This window comes from Heterodontus francisci, chromosome 14, assembly GCF_036365525.1.
Source record: "Heterodontus francisci isolate sHetFra1 chromosome 14, sHetFra1.hap1, whole genome shotgun sequence".
NCBI lineage: Eukaryota > Metazoa > Chordata > Chondrichthyes > Heterodontiformes > Heterodontidae > Heterodontus > Heterodontus francisci.
In genome coordinates this window covers 60,738,186-60,751,245 of record NC_090384.1, presented here as the reverse complement: position 1 = coordinate 60,751,245, position 13,060 = coordinate 60,738,186, and the positions used below count along the sequence as shown (strand labels likewise).

Here is a 13,060-nt window from a genome sequence, read left to right as displayed (position 1 = left end):
AAATAATAAAATATGCTCCAACTTACACACACACACACATAAAATTAGTTGCAGAGTGAGGAAGGATAGATTGATTGAATTAGAGTCCAGAGAAATAAAAGGGGCAAACAGTCTGTGGAGGTCGGTGACTCGGCTGGCTTCACACTGAATTTAGTGGTCATGCGACTTTCCTTTGGGTGTTTGAGGCTTCCAGTTTGACGATGTGGACGATGATTCAGTGGTTCTTCAGGAGACAGCAAAGCAGCTGATTTTCTTCAAGAGGGTCTCTGTTCTTTCTGGAACTTTCCCAAAACTCTCTAGCTTCACCCTCAGGCTTAAGCAATTAAGCACACTGACCATCGATCAATGAACAGACTAACACAATCCAAATACAGATCAATTAAACCATTAAAGACTACAGTCTGCAGCGGGGATATGCTTCGGTGGTCATGATCAGCAGGCAGAGTTTGAAGCTTGCAAGGTTTGAGTGATTTATCTCCACCAGTTTATTATTCAGGTGATAGCCTTGATGCATTGCTAATTGGAACAGGGTAAGTAGTTCACTCAGATTCTCCAGGTCATTGTTTTTGATGGGTCTATGTAGACAATTCATCTCCACCTCACTGCACTAGAACATGGAGTACACTGATGCAAACTGGGGTGGCCATCTCCAGCTGCTAGCTTAAAGTCACCTTTTATCTGTTTCTTTTTAAAAATTTAATTCAGGTTTCTGGTCTGTGGATTAAAACATTATCATTTGACTGAGCATGCTTTTGTGACAAGTGTAACAGAAATGTCATGGATCAAAGGATATTTCTAAAAGAAAAAACGTAACATGGAAGAGTATTTTCATTTCAAAACATCTTCCTTTCACATCTTCTGCCTAATATTTCTACAAAATTCTGCTTCTATGGAGGAATCACATTCTATGCTGCTACATTCTTTTAAGAGGCTTAACATGTAAGGTTGAATAGAGACCCATATTATACTGAGTGCAGGCCTTGATTTCCTATTAGCGTATATCAACAAGTGCCTGCTTTAATACAAATGGCCATTAGCTCGTATTTTTGGTTGTCAGTCAAGATTACAGAAAATGTTAAATTAAAAAGTTAGCAAAGATGAGTGGAAGGTTGCAAAGATGCAAGGGGGAAGACAGGATTTTCTGTTCTGTTCAAAAATTGGGATGTTTAATCTGTTCATTTGCTAGTTTTAAAAATGGAAAAATTATAACTGGAAGATGAATGCACATTAACATAGCATGAGAACACAAAAATAAAATCCAAAGAAATATGTCCACATGCTTAAAGTCACAATGAGTTTTGTAACATCATGGTACTCCCAGGGCCTCATCCACTAGTATCCACAATTCAGGCCAGACTGACAATATATAGTATGACACAGTAATTACAGCACAGAACAGGCCATTCAGCCCAATAGGTCCATGCCAGTGTCATGCGCCACACAGGCCTCTTCCCACTCTTCTTCAACTATCATCAATATATTCTTCTATTCCTTTCTCCCTCTGGGGTTGATCTAGCTTCCTCTTCAATGCAGCTGCATTCATCACCTTAGCTACATCTTGTGGTATTGAGTTACACATTCTAACAACACTCGAGGTAAAGATTTATTTGTGATTATTTTATACTTACAGCTCCTACTTCTGGTCTCACCCGCAAGTGGAAACATCTTCTCTATGTCTATCCTATCAAACCATTTCATAATTTTAAAGACCTCTATCAGATCACCCTTAATTCTTCCCTTTTCAGGAGAAAAGAGCCCCAGCATGTCCAATATGTCCTGCTGGGTATAACCTTTCAGTTCTGGTATCATTCTAGTAAATCATTTTTGCAGTGTTTCTACATCCTTTTTGTAATATGGAGCCCAGAACTGTACACAGTACTCTAACCAAAGTTCTATACAACTTTAATACAACCTCCCTTCTTTTCAATTCTATCCCTCTAGAATGAATCCCAATGCTTTGATTGGTTTATTTATGGCCTTATTAACCTGTGTGGCTATTTTTAGTAATTTGTGTATCTATGTCCCAGATTCTTCTGTTCCTCTACCCCATTTCGGCACTTAATTTCCAGGGAGTATGTGGCCTCCTTAATCTTCCTACGCAAATATACCACTTCACACTTATTTGTATTGAAAATAATTTGGGAATTACACACCCATTCTGCAAGTTTATTAATGTCTTCCTATATTTTATCGCGTACTCCTCTGTATTAACTATACCTCCCAATTTTTGCACAATGTTCAGCACCATTCGTGACTCCTCAGATACTGAAGCAGTCCGTGTAGAAATGCAGCAAGACCTGGACAATATCCAGGCTTGGGCTGATAAGTGGCAAGTAACATTTGCGCCACACATGTGCCAGGCAATGACCATCTCCAACAAGAATCTAACCATCTCCCCTTGACATTCAATGGCATTACCATCGCTGAATCCCCACTATCAACATCCTAGGGGCTACCATTGACCAGAAACTGAACTGGAGCAGCCATATAAATACCGAGGCTACAAGAGCAGGTAGGAGGCTAGGAATCCTGCGGTGAGTAACTCACCTCCTGACTCCCCAAAGCCTGTCCACCATCTACAAGGCACAAGTCAGGAGTGTGATGGAATACTCTCCACTTGCCTGGATGGGTGCAGCTCCAACACTCAAGAAGCTCGACACCATCCAAGACAAAGCAGCCCTCTTGATTGGCACCCCTTCTACCACCTTCAACATTCACTCCCTCCAACACCGACACAAAGTGGCAGCAGTATGCATCATCTACAAGATACACTGCAGCAACTCACCAAGGCTCCTTCGACAGCACCTTCCAAACCCACGACCTCTACCACCTGGAAGGACAAGGGCAGCAGATACATGGGAACACCACCACCTGCAAGTTCCCCTCCAAGTCATACACTATCCTGACTTGTAACTATAATCGCTGTTCCTTCACTGTTGCTGGGTCAAAATCCTGGAACTCCCTTCCGAACAGCACTGAGAGTGTAACTAGCCCATATGGACTGCAGCGGTTCAAGAAAACACCTCACCACCACCTTCTCAAGGGCAATTAGGGGTGGGCAATAAATGCTGGCCTGGCCAGCAACGCCCACATCCCATGAAATGAATTTTTAAAAAGTTCCAATAGAGTTGTTTTATCTGCTGGTGGCTGCTCTCCCACGAATATTTCTTCTGTACAAACTGAATGTGATCATCAATGCCAAATTACTTCAATCTATCCATCTAGTATGTTCCCATCAAGCACTTTGTGATCAGCAGAGTAGTGCAAGGTATCATGGAATCATAGAAAGCACAGAAAGAGGCAACTTGGCCCAAGAGGTTTGAACCTCTTCCATCAATTCTTCCAGGTTTTTTCTATTCCCCAGACACTAGGCTGCACCCAGTTGATTAACATTGTTTCAACTTTCTCGTTGCTTGGCCAGGAGGCATATTCCTCCTATATCACCTCCAACTTTAGTCATGGAAAGTTGTCTTGTTCTGAAATCTCCAACAAGTTTCCTGAATGCAACTGCCAATCTGACCCAAAGCCAAGCGTCTCCGATCTGACAAAGTTTCGATAAGAAATACAGTTTTGGACATCCATCCTGAATTGTATATCATCACCATAGACCTGTCTCACTGTTCACCTTGAGTTTTCTGACAGCTCAATATACATCTTTACCAGTTCTTTATCTGCTTCAAGCTGTGCAGTATAGGCACAGTTCATCAGGATTTCAATTGCAGCTGGATTCAGGCATTCAAATTTCAGGAGAAAACCCATGGGGGTCACTATCATAGCTGTAAATTTCAACTAACTAAGGAGTGCAGCAAGCAATGACAGCTCTATGAGCCAGCATCTCATGTCCAAATCACCACTTTTCTACGAAAATGCCAAATATCTGACTGACTAAATGTGAATGAAGCCAAAAGTATCAATAAAGGATAAGTAACCAGCAGAAAACTGAGCAATCGAATCCTTGCCTTTTCTTCAAAACTACAATGTCAACAAACAAGTAACACAAAATTAACCAGCTACTCAATTTCATTAGCTTTCATCAAGCATTTTCCTCCTTCACTCAACTAAGTCTTTGCAGCAATATTTATAACATAACACATATAGAATCATCAAAATTTTAGGCACAGAAAGAGGCCACTTGGCCCATTGTGTCTGTGTCGGCCAAAAAATGATCCACCTATTTTAATCCCAACCTCCAGCATATGGTCGGTAGCCCTGCAGATTACGGCACTTGAGGTGCACATCCAGACTCCTTTTGAATGAGTTGAGGGTTTCTGCCTCAACTATCCGTTCCGACAGTGAGTTCCAGACCCCATCACCCTCTGGATGAAAAAGTTTTTCCTCATCTCCTCTCTAATTTTTCTACCAATCACTTTAAATCTATGCCTCCTAGTCACAATTCTCTCTGCTAAGGTGAATAGGCCCTTCATCTCCACTCTATCCAGGCTCCTCAAAATTTTGTACATTTCAATCAGATCTCCCCTCACCCTTCTGTGTTCCACGGAGAACCCCAGCCTATCCAATCTTTCCTCACAACTGCAATTTTCCACTCCTGGCAACATCCTCACAAATCTCCTCTGTATCCTCTCGAGTGCAATAACATCCTTTCTGTAATGAGGTGACCAGAACAGCACACAGTATTCAAGTTCTGGCCTAACCAATGAGTTATACAGTTCCAGTATAACCTCCATGTTCTTATATTCTATACCTTGGCTAATAAAGGAAAGGATTCCATATGCCTTCTTAACCACCTTATCAACCTGTCCTGCTACCTTTAGGGATCTATGGACATTCACTCAAAGGTCCCTCATTTCCTCTACACTTCTCAGTATTTTCCCATTAATCGTGTATTCCTTTGCCTTGTTTGACTTTCCCAAATGCATCACCTCACACTTCTCCAGGTTGAATTCCATTTGCCACTTTTCTGCCATCTGACCAGACCATCAATATCTTCTTGCAGCCTGCAGCTATCATCCTCGCTATCTACCACACGCCAATCTTTGTGTCGTCTGCAAATTTCTTGTTCATGCCCCTCAAATTTACATCCAAATCGTTAACATATACCACAAAAAGCAGGGGACCCAGTACTGAGCCCTGCGGAACACCACTGGAAACAGCCCTCCAGTCGCAAAAAACACCAGTCAACAATTAAACTTTGTTTCCTGCCACTGAGCCAATTTTGTATCCACCTTGCTGCACTTCCCTGGATCCCATGGGATTTGGCTTTTTCAACCAGTCTGCCATGTGGTACCTTGTCAAAAGCCTTGCTATAATCCATATAGACCACATCAACTGCACTACCCTCATCTATCTTCCTTGTTACTTCTTCAAAAAATTCAATCAAGTTGGTCAAACAAGATCTTCCCTTAACAAATCCATGCTGACTATCCTTGATTAACCTGTGCCTTTCTAAGTGACAGTTTATCCGGTCTCTCAGAATAGACGCCAATAATTTGCCCACTACTGAGGTTAGACTGACTGGCCTGTAATTATTCGGTCTATTCCTTGCTCCCTTTTTAACCAGAGGGACAACGTTAGCAATTATCCAATCCTCCAGCATCACACCTGTATCCAGCGAAGACTGGAAAATGATGGTCAGACCATCTGCTATTCCCTCTCTTGCTTCTTTTAATAGCCTAGGGTACATTTCATCCAGCCCTGGTGATCTATCAACTTTCAAGGATACTAATCCCATTAATACTTCCTCTCTCCCTATGTTTATCACATCCAATACTTCACACTCCTCCTCCTTAATATAAGTTATTAATTTCTGAAAGAAAATCACAAAACCCACCCACCAGTTTTAGAAATGTCTAAGTTTCCTTCAGTTAGGCCTGCTCATCAAAACCATCTGGGACAAACTTGCCAGGAGCTGGGTAATGGTGCTGGAATTTCCTGGGAAAAAAATGCCATTAATTCCAAGTTTCTGTTTTCTCCTTTCCAACCAATGTTCAATCCAGATTGCTCTTCTCTCACAGATGCATACCTCTTAATCTACTCTAGTAATCCCCTGCATGGAACATTGTTAAAAGCTTTCCAAAAGACCATGTAAAATGTGTCCACTACATTTCTCCAAGCAATCATCTGTTAACACCTCAAAACAATTCTGAGGTTTGTCAAACACAATCATCTATTTTTAAATCTTTGCTGGCAACTTCTAATGATTACCTCTATGCCTAAATATGCAGGGGATGGGGGTTGGGGGGGTGGTGCAAGGGGAATTTACCTTGAGCAGTAGTGGAAAATGGATCATAGCGAATTAGCAGTCTGCTTTACATCCTACCCCATATATCCTCCCATTGAGGTTATGGAAAATAAACTTGTCTGGAGTGTGAAACGGGCTGCTGATTCATTGTCACCTGTTTTGCACTGCTGTCCATGCCATATTTCACCAATGTTGATTTGCCTCAAGATGCCGAAAATCACACAAACATAAGAATCCTATCTGAATGTATAGTCTGAGCCCTGCTTCAGAATGCTTGGTGTGCATATCACACCAAATCTCCCCACAGTCCAACTCCTATCCAGCTTACATGCTAACCTGAAGACACATTAACCTGGATAGGATGATCACAATGAAGTTACAGCCAAATCTATAAGTCCATTGCCAAATATGGCCCAATGCCCTCCATTTTGCTTCCTGATCACAACACAAATTAGAATATCGAGTTAATGACTTTCATGTTAGCATACTTTAACTTCAGTTTCCTCAGTAACAATGATGGCTAAATATACTCCTTGGTTTCGGTATTGACACTTACACTGTGGTTACTTAACACTCTGGCCTAATTTGCCAAAAAGGAATTTGAATGCTTCATAGATGTTTGTGCATGTCAGATTTGCATTTGCATATGAAGTGTTCTGTGAAACACCATGAAGTTCTGGGTTTCTACAACATAACCACCATAGCAGTGATGTTCACCACACATGACATGTGAAGACAGTTTTGTATTTACAGGAGATTCTTGCTTATTTACATTAACATGAAGAGCAAAAAGCAGTCTCATGTAGCTCAACAACTGCATTGTAGGCATCTTTAACAATTACTAGTAAATATGAAAGCGTTCTGAAAATCTATGAAATCATTTAAATCTTCATACAAAAAGGTAAAAATATCTCTACAAAAGCATGTCAACTAGCATATTTTAATGGGTGCAAGTTTTCTTGTACAAACGGATGCAGCATAGTGCAAACAAACTAACCAATTCTGAGAACCACAGACCCCTGAAAGGTCAGGATCAGTACAATCTTGTTTGTTCCAGTTTTGGGTCAATAACCTATTAAAGTTTTTAACTACACAGTACACAAAAATGTCACAGAAAACACATGCTACTCTTCACTTTACACAAATGAATGGCTTTCTTCTTTGCTGAAAGTTCTACGTGCCATATTTGTGGATCTATAATAGGTCTCCTATGGCATTGCTCAGGCAGCGTGGAGTTCTTGAGCATAGTTGTGATGCTTGGCTGCTAAGCCAACCTTTCCTTTTCAGGTCACTAAACAACTCCACCCTGTGGGAAAGTGGTAGAAATTGATCCGGAGGTCAATTAGAACTTAACTGTTTTATGAGGGAAATTTGCAGTGTCAGGTGCTCATAACTCCATGTCAGGAAACAGCAGCGAGTTTTTCTTTCTCTAATTATTTTCATACTTTGATGCATGATGCCTGGAATGTGAAGGTCACTCTCTGACCCGTTACAAAAAACTAGTTGATCTCCCATGGCATTGCACAGGGAAATAAAAATCAAGTGTAGTCTTCTATTGCTGTGGAAGTTATTGAATTACATTTGATCAAAGATTGTGATGCTCAAGGTTAGAGGAATCCAGAGAAAGAAGGTAAACTTAGGCTGAGGAGGGAGGGAGGACGGATTAGAGCCTTGGAGGGAGGGAATAACATGGGTGGGGGTTGTGCAAAAGTAGGAAGGTAGATACAATTAGAGGGTAGGGAGAAGGGGAACAGCACAGTAGGCTTAGAGACCAGAGAAGTGTTCCAGACTGAACTTTGGGAGGGGGGGGGGGGGGGGGGGGGGGTGCGGTAGGGCGGAATGGTGCAGAGAGTACATTCTGGACCCTGGAAAACACCAAAGTCGGATTAGAACCCAAAGGAAGCAGCTATACAGCTGCAACCAGTGATAACACTGTGGTAAATTCACCCAGAGTGGACCTAGGCAAGGAAGTTAACTCAGGGAAAGGAGCACAGTAAGGGAACCATAGAAGATCATGAGTAGGGAATGGACAAAGGAATTGAAAAAGTATGACATAAACATGGTAAATAGAAGTTATACATTTTATTAGAAGAACAGTGCAACAAGAATTCTTTTAGTTATCAGGACAGACTGTAACTGTTGGCACTATTTTCAGAAGAGACATGATTGAGATTTAGAATCTGTCCAGTTAATTAAGGTATCAGAGATAGATAGGAATGGAAGAACTTGAGGGCATATGTATGAAAGAATTTTGATGGGCTTTTACAAGCACAATCGGACTAAAAGGACAGTTGAAGGAGCAGTGAGGCTGCAGAGAAACCAATTTGACAAGCCCAACTACCAACAGGTTTATTGAATACATCTTCATAACTTGCCATGGTGGGATTTGAATTTGCAAGCTGCATGTTGTTAGTCCAGTATCATAACATCTCTTCTGTACTGCTTGATGGACTGGATAACCTTTTCCTGTCCTTTTCATTTATTTGTGTCAGAGGTATGGAAGACTTGTGCAGCTAGGCATCAGGACTATTAAGTTGAGAGCCCTCGAGGACCACAGGTGCCTTGAGCCAGCTGTGACAGCTCGTTCCCAACTCATGAGTTCTAATTTTGGTGGAGAGTTGCAATCAACTTTCACCATATATCAATAAAATTCATATCCTAAATAGGCTATTATAAATTTAGTTAACCAATCTGTTGGTACATCAGGTGTGAACAAGCTTGGAATCCCAGCCAAACATCAGTCAGTGGTAGAGTTAATGCTGCTGAGCACAGTACACATTCAAGGATTTTAAAAATGATTGTGGGAAGAACATTCATAACTGAGTTATGTCAACATTCTCACACTCCAACTAGTATCATCATGCTGGCAACTGCAGAAAAAATTGAGTTGTGTGGAAAGGAGGAGACTGGACAGGTGTTAACAACATTGTCTTCTGAGGGCTGTATTTGGCCCACAGGCTGTACAAGAGTATCCCAGCATACTGTTAATTTGTTGTACTTTGCTAAGCCACTAATAACTCAGTGGATCATCTTATAGTGCAGCTCTACAGCAGCAAGTACTGGTTTGACCCACAGATCATTTTTGGAGTGATAAAGTGATGGCAGCACAAATTCTACTGTCTCAAATCAGGCTAAGTTGTAAATGACATGCTCACCAGTCTGATGCTGCTGGTGAATGCTCTTTTTCTTTTTAAAAATGAGCTAACTACTGATCTAGCTTTGTTCTAACATTATACATGCTCAAAGTTTAGTGTTAAGGATGCTTCAGTGGCATGCCTGCAAAAAACTTAATTATCATCTTCACATAATTTCCCATTACAATTATTCAGATAGTCTCTTAGCACCAGAAGTAGCTCAAATAATTTCCAGTATGTTGCACTAAAACTGATGTAAGACTCTTGCCCCACCGTCCCTCCCCTCCACTTCCTATTTAACTGGAATTGAATAATATCAGGAGCCTAAAACATTGCAAGGGACCATCTTTTTAATGGGGGTACACAATGATCCTACCTCTGTATAACTAATATGTCAAAATCATTGTGATCCCAAATTAATTTTCATATTGTTGGCTTAATGAGAAGAAAATACTGAAACTAGCAATGCAGAAATATATTAAGAAAAATTAACTTGGGCAAGATACAATTTTCCACGGTCACCTCTTCAAATGTCCGACCATCAATTACTTCCTTGTCTCACTTCATTACCTAGCATCCTTCCTTGTCATGCAGCAGATTGTTTAAGGGAAGTCCTGATACATTGTGCAATCTCCTCCCCATTTTAACCACACCCTTTTGTCTTATCCCAGGCTACTTCTTACTTTGCAATTTTAACTACTGAAAACTATCATCCACGTCTTTGTTACCTCCAAACTTGACCATTCCAATGCTCTCTTGGCCAGCCTTCCACTTGCCACTCTCTGTAAAGTTCAGCTCATCTAAAACTGTTGCTATATCTCAACTCGCATCAAATCTTGTTCACCCATCATCTCTGTGCTCCTGGTCCAGCGATGCCTCAAATTTAAAATTCTCATTCTTTTGTTCAAATCTCTCCATGGCTTCGCTCTGCTCATCCAGCAAATATCTATGCTCCTCCAATTCTGGCCTGTTGCGCAACACAATTTGCATTGTCCCACCATTGGCAGTGACACCTTCAGCTGCCTCAGCCCCAAGCTCTGAAATTCACTCTCTCAACCTCTCCTCTCACTCCAGTCCTTGGAAACAGTCCTTAAAACGTACCTCTTTGACTGAGCTATGCTCACCTGTCTAATGACTCTTACATGGCTCAGTGTCAAATTCTGTTTAATAATTCTCTTAAGGGGCCTTAGGATGTTTTACTAAAGCACTATATAAATTAAAGTAATCAAAGTCTCCATTAAGCCTACAAAACCTGCCAATATTTGATGATTTGTAACATAATCTCAACATGGTAGCAAAACCCTTACCTAATTCAACCCTGACAGCCGATCTGAAGCACCCCATGTCCATATATGGCAAGACCTGGACAACATCCAGGCTTGGGCTGACAAGTGGCAAGTAACATTCATGCCACGCCAGGCAATGACCATCTCAAACAACAGAGAATCTAACCATCTCCCCATGACGTTCAATGGCATTACCATCGCTGCATCCCCCACTATCAAAATCCTGGGGGTCACCACTGACCAGAATAGCCACATAAATAATGAGGCTACAAGAGCAGGTCAGAGACTGGGAATTTCGCAGCAAGTAACTCACCTCCTCTCTCCCCATGGAATACTCTCCACTTGCCTGGATAGATGCAGCTCCAACAAAACTCAAGAAGCTCGACACCATCCAGGACAAAGCAGCCCGCTTGATTGGCAGCCCATCCACCACCTTCAACATTCATTCCCTCCACCACCAATGCACAGTGGCAGCAGTGTGTACCATCTACAAGATGCACTGCAGCAACTCACCAAGGCTCCCTCCACAGAACCTTCCAAACCCGCGACCTCTAACACCTGGAAAGACAAGGGTAGCAGATGCATGGGAACACCACCACCTGCAAGTTCCCCTCCAAGCCACACACCATCCTGACTGGGAACTATATAGTCATTCCTTCACTGTCGCGGAGTCAAAATCCTGGAACTCCCTTCTTAACAGCACTACACAGTACCTACACTCCAAGGACTGCAGCGGTTCAAGAAGGCAGCTCACCATCACCTTCTCAAAGGCAGTTAAGGATGGGCAATAAATGCAGGCCTAGCCAACGACGCTAACACCCCTTGAATGACTTTTTAAAAATCTTATCAGCTATGCACCAAATCAGAGGCTGAGCAAGTTAATACTCCTTTGTACTCCGTGGGTGCCATTGCTGATAACATAATCGTAACGCAAGGCATTCATGAAGCTTCAGACAAATTTGAAGACGTGTTACAAGCATTCAATAAATATTTTAGTTTGAGAAGTAACAAGATCCTGCAAAGAGCAAAATTTAATGGGCGTCCAGAAGATAGGCAAATCCGTGGATGTTTTCATTCATGATTTGTACAGATTGGCTGGAATACGGAGGACTGAAGGCAGAGTTGATCAGGGTCTGAATAGTGGCAAGAATAGCTGGCAAGTCCTTAGCAGACCCCTTACAGTCCAAAGATAACCTCACACGCGAGAAAGCGATTCAGATGGTGCAACAAGAAGTCTGAAAACAGAAAAAAAACAAACTGCGGCCTGAAGAGTTGCCTTGGATCAGAAAAAATCCGATGACAGTCCAGTGCCTGAAACTCAGGATGGAAAATCAATCTCCAGATAACAAAGTACACAGAAGTGAGAGGGTGCAAGACACCATGAAACCATGCCAGCACTGTGGAGCCAGTAAGACCCACAGGTGTGATCAGTGTCCTGCTAATCTGCACAACAAAAGGCCTTCACACATAGAGCAGTGATTGAGGTGGAACAACTTCCAGTGGAACAAAAACCAGGAGACTTCCTCGGGGAAATTAACGACCCCAATCAAGGATTTTGGACAGCAAACATGTCAATAGACATATTACGAGTTTCATATTGGACACAGGTGCAAATGTCACAGTTCTGTCAGACCAAGAGCCATGGCTGACGAGACATTGTTATAACCAGCGGACACACAGTTCCGTAGTCCAGGAGGGATCCAACAGAATGTGAGGGGTAAGCTTCAAACAATTCTCAAATATAATGGAAGACAGATTATGGAAACCCTGGGCTGAATTTCATCAGCGCGCTCTGCTCCACAGTGGCACGCTGTGAAGGCAGCGCCTTCCGACACAGAAGTGCTGCCGCACAGCCTCAGCGATATTATGTGTGGGGGCTGATTTAAATGGAGGAGGCGGAGTAGCCGCCCCCGATGACGTAGAGGGGGTGGCCGCTGTGTCCCTGGCAACAGTGTCTGACGCCACCATGCAGGCGCCAGCGCCATTTTTAAAGGGCTTCAAGCCCTTCAGGATATATTTAAATGTTTAAAGGTGCCAGTGAGCTGAGAAAAATTAATAAACTTTTAACATTGAATGCCCTCTCCCACCCCCCTAGAGTCCTAAACACATTAATTGACCTACCCCTCAAAAGTACACTATGAAATTCTGAACTTCCCCCCCACCCCACCCACCGACCTTCAGTATATTTGAACCTCAACCCCTTTCCACCATCTCCACAACCAAAAGGAGTAGTTTACCCCGGTCCCCTGCCCCGATAATTTTATTCCTTTCCCCCCCACCCCACCAGTGTCTTGCCTCGGAACCGAGTTCCGAAGGCATAGGCGTTGCGGCCACTTGGCCGTAAAATCAGCGTCGGACAGCTGGAAGCAGCAGGTAGGTTAATTTGCATTTTAATTTAACTCATTTCAATATTTTAATGAAGGCACAGCCGCCAAGCGGCG

The 13,060-nt window shown here is 42.4% G+C and overlaps 1 pseudogene; it reads right to left on the bottom strand.

Annotated features, from left to right (window-relative positions):
• Window positions 1–2,926: 2,926 nt before the first annotated feature.
• Window positions 2,927–7,028, bottom strand: LOC137376910 (influenza virus NS1A-binding protein-like; annotated as a pseudogene).
• Window positions 7,029–13,060: the final 6,032 nt, after the last annotated feature.